Genomic DNA, 10,132 nt, shown 5'->3' on the forward strand with positions numbered 1-10,132 from the left:
AAAAGTGAAGTATAGAGATAAAGCCAAAGTTAGGCAGAAGAAATTGAAGTGAAGAATTTGAGAAGCATTAAGATTTAAACAGCTTGGTAATTGGTTATATATGAGAACTGAATGTGAAGTGAGAAAGAATAAAAAAAAAATCTGTAAGGGTTTCAAGTGGCCAGGAAAATAGAGGTGCTTAGAATTTAAAGCAATAAGTAAACACAAAATTCTGTTTTGGGTAGTATAGGTTAATTTGGTTTTGGACATGTGTTCTTTGACAGGATGAAGGAAGATCCTGGGAGGATTGTCAGTTGCAGCTGGACACTTCAGATGGGCAGTTACAGTCAGAGCAGGGTGCTGTGCAGGTTGAGTCCTGCCTTAGAGAGAGAGCTGAAGCAAAAAATACAACTAAGAGTATGAGAGAATGTGGCCTGGGAATTTCCTGCCCTTTATTTGAAGATAGTGTTCAAGAAAATGCATGCAATATAGTTTGGTACCACCTTTGTCCTGATATTGATACCAACAATGTGCAGATTTCATTTAAAGCTTGTCCTGTCATTCAAGCTGTCAGATAATGTTGCTAATGAGACCTAGATTGTATGTGTGATTCCCTCAGAAAATGATTGCAGTGTTAGGTTGGTCTTCATTCTCTCAAAGATATTCTGTTTGTCACAATGCAGGGAAAATATTGGGATTGAGAATAAAGCAGTAAAACTCAATCTCACTGTCCTTGAGAAAACAAAGGATTTACTGTCTTGTTTGGGGTAAATTGATTAGATTCTCTTAATAGAGTCATTACCTTAGCTCATCTGTATCTTTCTTTTTCATTTTTATTAGCATGTATTCATCTGTATCTTGATGATGGAAACTTATTTGAAAACTTGTTTTATCCAACTTTAAAACAGTTTCCCAAGATGTATCTATGGTATTTTTCTCTCATGTCTAATGGACCAAAGAGTTTTTGTTTTTTCCTTCCAAACAAGACATTAAATATTCTCACATTATCAATATTTCCTGTTCTCTAACTTTTAACACACACATGAACATTTTTGGGTAACTCATAATTTAGGATAATTCATAACTCTCCCAGAGTTCACAATAGTTCACCTAGTACTGAAAACTAAGTTAAAACTATTAAATTTTTCTTGTCCTTTTTTTCTGTGATTTTTTTTGGTGATGCTAGGGTTTGAATTCAGCCCTCCACACTTGCTAGTAGGTACTCTATCACTTGAACTATGCTTTCAGCCCCTTTTATGTGAATTTCAGCTCTTGAGATGTAGGTTCATTTTAGAATGTTTTTACTAGTGGAGATTAATATTAAGTAAAATATTGGAGCCACTTCTTAGTTGTCACTAAATATGATCTCTGGAATTAGTTGACTTAAAGTCTTGCTCTTATGATGTTCCTTTTGCTGGAGACATGTGTTTAAGTATTTTAGACTCTCATTTGTAAAATAGTTCTTGCCTCTGTAGGATGAAGGTAAGTTGGTACCATATGGCAGACACTATCATAAGTGCCACAGGTAATAATAAGTAGTGATGGCAGTAGGACTCTCCAGAGTAGCAGTAAAGGTAGTGAGCTCTAGCTTCTGTTGGTAGCAGTAATGGTAGCTCAGGTGAAAGTTTATTTTACAATCTAGAAAGATATTAAAGAGGAATCAGTTCCTGGTAGGTAAGAGTGTAGGACCAAATGGGTTTCCCAAGGACAAAGCAAGGAGTGCAGAGAGAATAAGATGAAATTGAACCTGAGACAACTTCTGGGTTTGACAAGAAGATCTAATGCTGTGACAAAGACTGCATGACATACAGACATACAGAATTTAGGCTATTTAGTTTTGGCTCTTTACAAAAAAGTTTACCAACCCTGCTCTAAGTGATCCTGGAAATACTGAACGTGAAACTCATAGACCAAAACATGCTTACTCTGCTTTGATTATATATTTGAAAAATTCTTGCTTATGATTATTTATGTAGATAGCAATTCTCACTTCATGATGGATTAGCTTCTAAGCTCCATAAAAAATATGTCCTGTACCATGTTAACTTATTGTTATTTTCAGTGTATCACCAAACAATAACAAGCACCATTCTCATTCCATCCACTACAAGAAAGAAAATGTAATTTAAAAGTAAAAGAATTTCACCAAAATATACTTTAGAAAGCAACTCTGTAAAATTAAAATGATGCAGGCAATGTAGTATACTTCTGTAATCCCAGCACTTGGGAGGCTGCAGGCAAGAAGATCTCCAGTTCAAGGTAAGCATCAGCCTGAGCTACACAGGGAGATCCTGTCTAAGAAAGAAAGAAAGAAAAAAGAAAGAAAGAAAGAAAAAAGAAAGAAAGAAAGAAAGAAAGAAAGAAAGAAAGAAAGAAAGAAAGAAAGAAAGAAAGAAAGGAAGGAAGGAAGGAAGGAAGGAAGGAAGGGAAAGAAGAAAGGAAGGAAGGAAAGAAGGAAGGAAGGGAAAATAAAAGTATGACTTTTCTTAGTATCTAATAATAGAATCTAATTCACATACAGTAAGTCACAATTAATTTGAGTATAGTCATTTTATATTAAAATTATTTTCAATAGGAATCATTCCATAAATTATCATATAACAAATTCAGGAATGACAAAAAAGCATTTAATAAATGCAAATATGTTGAATTTCATTAGGGCAGTGAATTGCAAACTGTTATGTGAGTACTACCTTATGTTTTCTACAGGGCTCAATCAAAACATATGCCAAGTTCAATTCCATTGAACTGCAAGTTTCTAAAGATATGTTGATTTTGAAAATGCAAAAAATGAGGATCCAAGATGAACTAGGTCACAGAAGCAGACAGTGTGAGCTCTGTGAATCAAAAATCTTGCTGAGTCTCTGGAGCTACATTTGGCAGAAATAAAGCACCAAGGAGAATCAAAACTTCGACACTCTGAACCCCTAGCCTGTAGAAAGTTCTCCACGTCATGTTACACTGAGAAAACAGGTGGGCTGCTGCTGCCAGCAGCTGCCAGCTCCAAACCTGCTTGAGAGACATTCGGCAGACCAAACAGGTGAGCGTCAAGCATCATGTGGTATTCCCCCAGTCACCCATAGGATAAACCAGCATAGCCCCTGGGCAGGCTGACACCCCCGCAAAAAAAAAAAAAAAACTGAATAATAAACAACAAACCGAAAGCTAGCACACAGCAGAGGAGATGGAAACACTGAAAGTGCACCAGAGAAGGGAGGAGGGGTAAGGAGCTAATCTCTGCTTGAACAGTCAGTAAACAAATGGCTGGAAAAGCAACAAGGCTGACAATGGGCAGGTGATAAGCCACTGCCTGAAGTTGGGCAGGTAGCAGACCACAAAGCTCATCTCCTGAGCCAGTGAGCAACACCCAAAGTCAAACAGCTCTGCAAAATTGAAAAACAAACAGTGAATTATCACAACATGCTGACAGCAGGGGGCTGGCTGACGAGAAAGGGGGCAAGACAAAGAAACAAGCCCCAAGTAAACAAGCACAGCAAAAAGGCACCTCCAAAGAAGGAGAACTGGTGGAGAACAGAGTTGATTCTGAAATCTGAGGACAGCATGCAAACGTAAACTGCCACACTTCACTGAGTGAGGAGCTGACCAAGCAACTGCCACTAAAAGACAGAAGAAAAAACATTACCCAACCACCTGGTGGAGACTATGACAGAGCTGCTTAAATACCAACACCAGGACCCCATGCTGGAGGAATAACATTGGAACTTAAACTAAGACTGAAATTCTATTTTTCCTGAACCTGGAGTTTTTTATTTGTTTGTTTGTTTGTTTTGTCTCTTGTTTGTTTGTTCATCTCTCCCTGATTTCTTTGGGGGTTTTTTTTGTTAGTTTTATTATTGTGAATTAGTTAATACTAAATTACATTCAGATCAGGGACAGAAATAGCACACACACACTTAGCTAAAAACCCAATACAGCCACAAAACAAAATTAAACCAAGGGAAAGAAAACAGATGACTGAAACCACCAACTAGCCTATCAGGAACATAGTTGCACAGCACCAAGTGGAGTGATGGGAAGAAGGAAAAGAGATGGAAACCATTTTCCCCCCAAAAGTAATTTAATACAGGATTCAGAGGGAAATGAAGAATACAGATTCCCAGTTCCAGGTTCCAACAAAACAAAGATAAATGACAACAAGGAACCCAACAATGTCCATAAGAACACCCTCAAAGAAGAAATTCTACAAGTAATCACTGAGAATTTCATGGAGATATTACTAGACATGGTTAACCAAAACATACAAGAGGCACTCAAGAAATTTCAAGACACCAAAAATAAAGAATATAAGAAGACACAGAAACAAATAAATGAACTCATAGGAGCCCTAAATAAACACCAAAGTGAAACAGAGAACACTATAAATAGAGGGATAAATGAATTAAAGATGAAAATAGGCACATTAAAATGAAGTGACCCATGATATGGAAAACCTCAGAAAAAAAAAAAGAAACAAAAATAAAAGGAAGGCCACTCCAGCAGACTAGAACAAGCAGAAGACAGAATCTCAGAACTTGAAGATAAAATGGAAATAAAGGAAAAACTAAAGAGCTATTAGTCAAACAACTCAAGACCTGTGGAAGGAATATTCAAGGACTCATCAACTCCATCAAAAGACCAAACCTGAGAATCACAGGCATTGAAATAAGAGAAGAGGTACATGCAAAAGGGATTCATAATATATTCAATAAAATAATAACAGAAAATTTCCCAAATCTAGAGAAAGTTAGGCTTATTCAGGTACAGGAAGCCTCCAGGACACCAAACAGACTTGACCAAAATAGAATAACCCTACAACATATTTTCATTAAAACAACAAGCACAAAGAATAAAGAAAGAATATTGAAGGCTGTAAGAGAGAAAAAACAAAAAAGATACAAAGGTAAACACATCAAAATCACAGCAGATTGCCCAATAAAATCCTTAAAAGCAAGAAGGGCATGGAGTGAGGTATTTTGGGCACTGAATGAAAATAACTTCAACCCTAGGATACTCTACCCAGCAACACTATCATTCAAAATAGATGGAGCAATAAAAGTCTTCCACTATAAGCAGAAACTAAACAATATATGATCACCAAGCCACCACTACAAAAATATTCTCCAAGGAATTCTGCACACAGAAAATGAAAGCAAACAAAACCATGAGAGGACAGGCAACACCAAACCACAGGAGAAAAAAAGACAAGTAATCAGAGAGTAACATTGACTTAGTTGCACACAATCAAACCCTTAAGCAACAAAAACAAGTAAATGACAGGAATCACCACAAAACTATCAATATTAACACTGAATGTCAACAGACTTAACTCCCCCATCAAAAGACATCATTTGGCAAACTGGATTAAAAAGGAAGATCCAACAATCTGTTGTATACTGGAGACCTGTCTCTTTAACAGAAACAAGCACTGGCTTAGGGTGAAAGGCTGGAAGAAGATTTACCAAGCCAATGGCCCCCAAAAACAGGCAGAGGTAGCAATACTTATATCGGACAAAGTAGACTTCAAACCTACATTGATCAAATGAGATAAAGAAAGACACTCCATACTAATAAAAGGAGAAATACACCAAAAGGAAATAACAATTATCAACCTATATACACCCAACGTCAGTGCACCCAATTTCATCAAACATACTCTGAAGGACCTAAAAGCATATATAAACTCCAACACAGTAGTAGTGGGAGACTTTAATAACCCCCTATCACCAAAAGATAGGTCATCCAAACAAAAAATCAATAAAGAATTTCTAGAACTAAATCACACCGTAGATCAAATGGACCTAGCTGATGTCTGTAAAATATTTCATCCAACTTCTGCACAATATGCATTCTTCTCAGCAGCTCATGGAACCTTCTCCAAAACTGATTATATTTTAGGGCACAAAGCAAGCCTCAGCAAATATAAGAAAACAGAAATAATCCCATGCATTCTATAGGCCAATCTCCTTAATGAACATCAATGCAAAAATCCTCAATAAAATAATGGCAAACTGAATCCAACAACATATCAGAAAGATCATTCACCATGACCAAGTCAGCTTCATCCCAGGGATGCAGGGGTGGTTCAACATATACAAATCTATAAATGTAATACAACACATTAATAGAAGCAAAGACAAAAACCACTTCATCATTTCAATAGATACAGAAGAAGCCTTTGATAAGATTCTACACTACTTCATGATAAAAGTTTTAGGAAAAGTCAGAATAGAAGGAATGTACCTCAACATTGTAAAGGCTATATATGGCAAACCTATAGCCAACATTGTACTTAATGGAGAAAAACTGAAACCATTTCCCCTAAAATGAAGAATGAGATAAAGGATGCCCTCTCTCTCCACTCCTATTCAACATAGTCCTGGAATTCCTAGCCAGAGAAATTAGGAAAGAAGAAGAAATAAAAGGAATATAAACAGGTAAAGAAACTGTCAAAATATCCTTATTTGCAGATGATATGATCCTATATCTTAAACTGAATTTTACTTAGCCATGAAGAAGAATAAAATCTTATCATTTGCAGGTAAATGGATTGAACTCGAGAACATCATCCTGAGCGAGGTTAGCCAGGTTTGGAAGACCAAAAATCATATGTTCTCCCTCATATTTGGACTTTAGATCTAGGGCAAAGGCAGCAATGTTGTTGGACTTGAGTCACACGTTAAGGGGAGAGCACATATGGGAGGAATGGGGATCGGTAGGAAACCCAAAACCTGAAAGGGTTTGATGTCCCCACTGCAGAGGAGCTAATCCAGTAACCTTAAAAGCAACAGAGGTCAATATGGGAAGGTGATCAGGAAGTTGTGAAGAGGTCAGGTAGAGATGAATCAGTTCCAGGTTGTAATACACTTGTGCATGGAAGCAATGCTAGGAATTTCTCTGTATAGCTATCCTTATCTCAACCAGCAAAAACGCTTTGTCTTTCTTATTATTGCTTATGTCTTCTCTTCAACAAAATTGGAGAAAAAGGCAGAACAAGTTCTGCCTAGAAGCTAGGCTGGTGGGGAGACAGGGAGGGGGCAGGGGGGAGAAATGACCCAAATAATTTATGCACATGTGAATAAATGAATAAAGGGGAAAAAAAAACCTCCCAGTCATTGTGCCTGGAACACATGGAAGGAGAGTAGAGTGACTGACACGAGTGGCAGCTGGAGAAGTGTATACTGTTGTATCTTCAAGGCTCTTGGAAGTTGTGACATAGATTTGTCTTTTAGGTGTCAGATCACTGACTGATTGTGGTCTGATAATTAAGTAATGCAGCTTATGTGGAGTGGGCTTTTTTACTAGAGGTGACAGTCAGATATTAATTGAAGGACATCTAAAACAACTGTCATTACAATAATATATGAAATTTTAAACACGGCTTTTTAAAAGAAAAGAAAATGCAAAAAATTAGTTATTAGCTGTAAGCACAAGTACACAGTGCAGTGTGCTTCTTATATCTTTCAGGAAATGGATAATAATACCTGACTTTGCAAATAATTTGCATGAAAAGCAAAATCGAACGTGCTACGAAAAGTCTTAATGAAGCATTGCTGCAGCTGCCAAGTTCTGAAATTCCTAACTTAATGATGACATAGAAAGATTAAAATAATGAGCAAAAGAATTTAGAATGAAGCTTTCATGTGGCTTATAAGCTTTTAGGGAGGCTTTTCAAGATTCAAAGCCCAGTAGGTATAGCATTACTCTCATTGAGAGATCTTTCTTTATTCCAGTGTTCCAGACAGACTGCATGGATATTCAGAAATAGTTAAGCAATACAAGTAAGCTTTCTTATGAAAGTCTTTTTAAAAAAAAGTGTGTTTGCAATGTAGCCAATATTTTGGCTGAAAACACTTTTGAAATTAAAGGTGCTGATTCTCCTTCACATTATGTCAATAGTTTTTAAATAAGACTAAAATGTTTGACATTTACCTGTTCATCTATTTTGAAATGAAATTAAACTATCAGTTTTCTTTATCCATGTTTTTAGAACTCTACAATTTTTCTTGCATTCTTATATTAATTTTTTGATAAATATATCTGAATTCTTGGCATCTTAAAGACTTTGAAGAATTTTAAATGATGAAATATGACTTGGCTTTTATTGCTGTATCTTCCCCTGGAAAAACAAGCAAAGCTGCCTTTGTAATGTGAATAACTGTTTTCTTTGGAACTTGAAAACCAAATCAAAGAAGCAGAGTAGATAAGATGTCTGAGTACCTTTTTAAGTGAGATATTTAGGTACAGTATCTAGATACTTTAGTGACAGAGAACAATGAGCTGTGACAGTCACGTAGGGCTGACTCTCAAGGATGCAGAAATCTGGTCAATCGGTAACCCCTACTTTGAAGAGAAGCCAACATCAAGCAGAACATCTGATACTTAAGATACTGCTGGGTACTTCTATCTCCAAGACAATGCTGCAGAAGGTTCCCTCTTATACCACAAGGGCTACATAACCAGGACTTTCTTGGTGACATAACCCTACTGGTGATGCAGAAGGAACAGCCTTAATGGGTGCACACTGTGCCAGCCCAGTAACTTGAAGCCAGCCCTGCTGTCCTTAGCTACCATCCACTTCATTCTATGGAAAAGGAAGTCTAGAATTCAGAAAGAAGATGAAGATTAAAGAAAAGGACTTCTATAGCAAGAAAGAATGCTGACTGTGGTTCTCACATGACCGACATAAAACTAAACTAAGTGGGGCTCGATGAACCTCTCCTCACAGGGTACAGAGGATACATGGATTATCTGAGGCTTGCAGAGCTAGCACCTAAGGTGAAAATCTTTGAATCTACATGGAATATTTCACTGTATAATACCAAAATGCAAGCATTAATGGTAAGTCTTTTCATGTATTGAGATATGCATTTTTTTTTCATTTTTCTTTTATTATTCATATGTGCATACAAGGCTTGGTTCATTTCTCCCCCCTGCCCCCACCCCCTCCCTTACCACCCACTCCACCCCCTCCCGCTCCCCCCCTCAATACCCAGCAGAAACTATTTTGCCCTTATCTCTAATTTTGTTGTAGAGAGAGTATAAGCAATAATAGGAAGGAACAAGGGGTTTTGCTGGTTGAGATAAGGATAGCTATACAGGACATTGACTCACATTGATTTCCTGTGTGTGGGTGTTACCTTCTAGGTTAATTCTTTTTGATCTAATCTTTTCTCTAGTTCCTGGTCCCCTTTTCCTATTGGCCTCAGTTGCTTTAAGGTATCTGCTTTAGTTTCTCTGCGTTAAGGGCAACAAATGCTAGCTAGTTTTTTAGGTGTCTTACCTATCCTCACCCCTCCCTTGTGTGCTCTCGCTTTTATCATGTGCTCATAGTCCAATCCCCTTGTTGTGTTTGCCCTTGATCTAATGTCCACATATGAGGGAGAACATACGATTTTTGGTCTTTTGAGCCAGGCTAACCTCACTCAGAATGATGTTCTCCAATTCCATCCATTTACCAGCGAAGGATAACATTTCGTTCTGCTTCATGGCTGCATAAAATTCCATTGTGTATAGATACCACATTTTCTTAATCCATTCGTCAGTGCTGGGACATCTTGGCTGTTTCCATAACTTGGCTATTGTGAATAGTGCCGCAATAAACATGGATGTGCAGGTGCCTCTGGAGTAACAGTCTTTTGGGTATATCCCCAAGAGTGGTATTGCTGGATCAAATGGTAGATCGATGTCCAGCTTTTTAAGTAGCCTCCAAATTTTTTTCCAGAGTGGTTGTACTAGTCTACATTCCCACCAACAGTGTAAAAGGGTTCCTTTTTCCCGCATCCTCGCCAACACCTGTTGTTGGTGGTGTTGCTGATGATGGCTATTCTAACAGAGGTGAGGTGGAATCTTAGTGTGGTTTTAATTTGCATTTCCTTTATTGCTAGAGATGGTGAGCATTTTTTCATGTGTTTTCTGGCCATTTGAATTTCTTCTTTTGAGAAAGTTCTGTTTAGTTCATGTGCCCATTTCTTTATTGGTTCATTAGTTTTGGGAGAATTTAGTTTTTTAAGTTCCCTGTATATTCTGGTTATCAGTCCTTTGTCTGATGTATAATTGGCAAATATTTTCTCCCACTCTGTGGTTGTTCTCTTCAGTTTAGAGACCATTTCTTTTGATGAACAGAAGCTTTTTAGTTTTATGAGGTCCCATTTAT

Source organism: Castor canadensis, chromosome 3, assembly GCF_047511655.1.
Source record: "Castor canadensis chromosome 3, mCasCan1.hap1v2, whole genome shotgun sequence".
In the NCBI taxonomy this organism is placed as follows: Eukaryota; Metazoa; Chordata; class Mammalia; order Rodentia; family Castoridae; genus Castor; species Castor canadensis.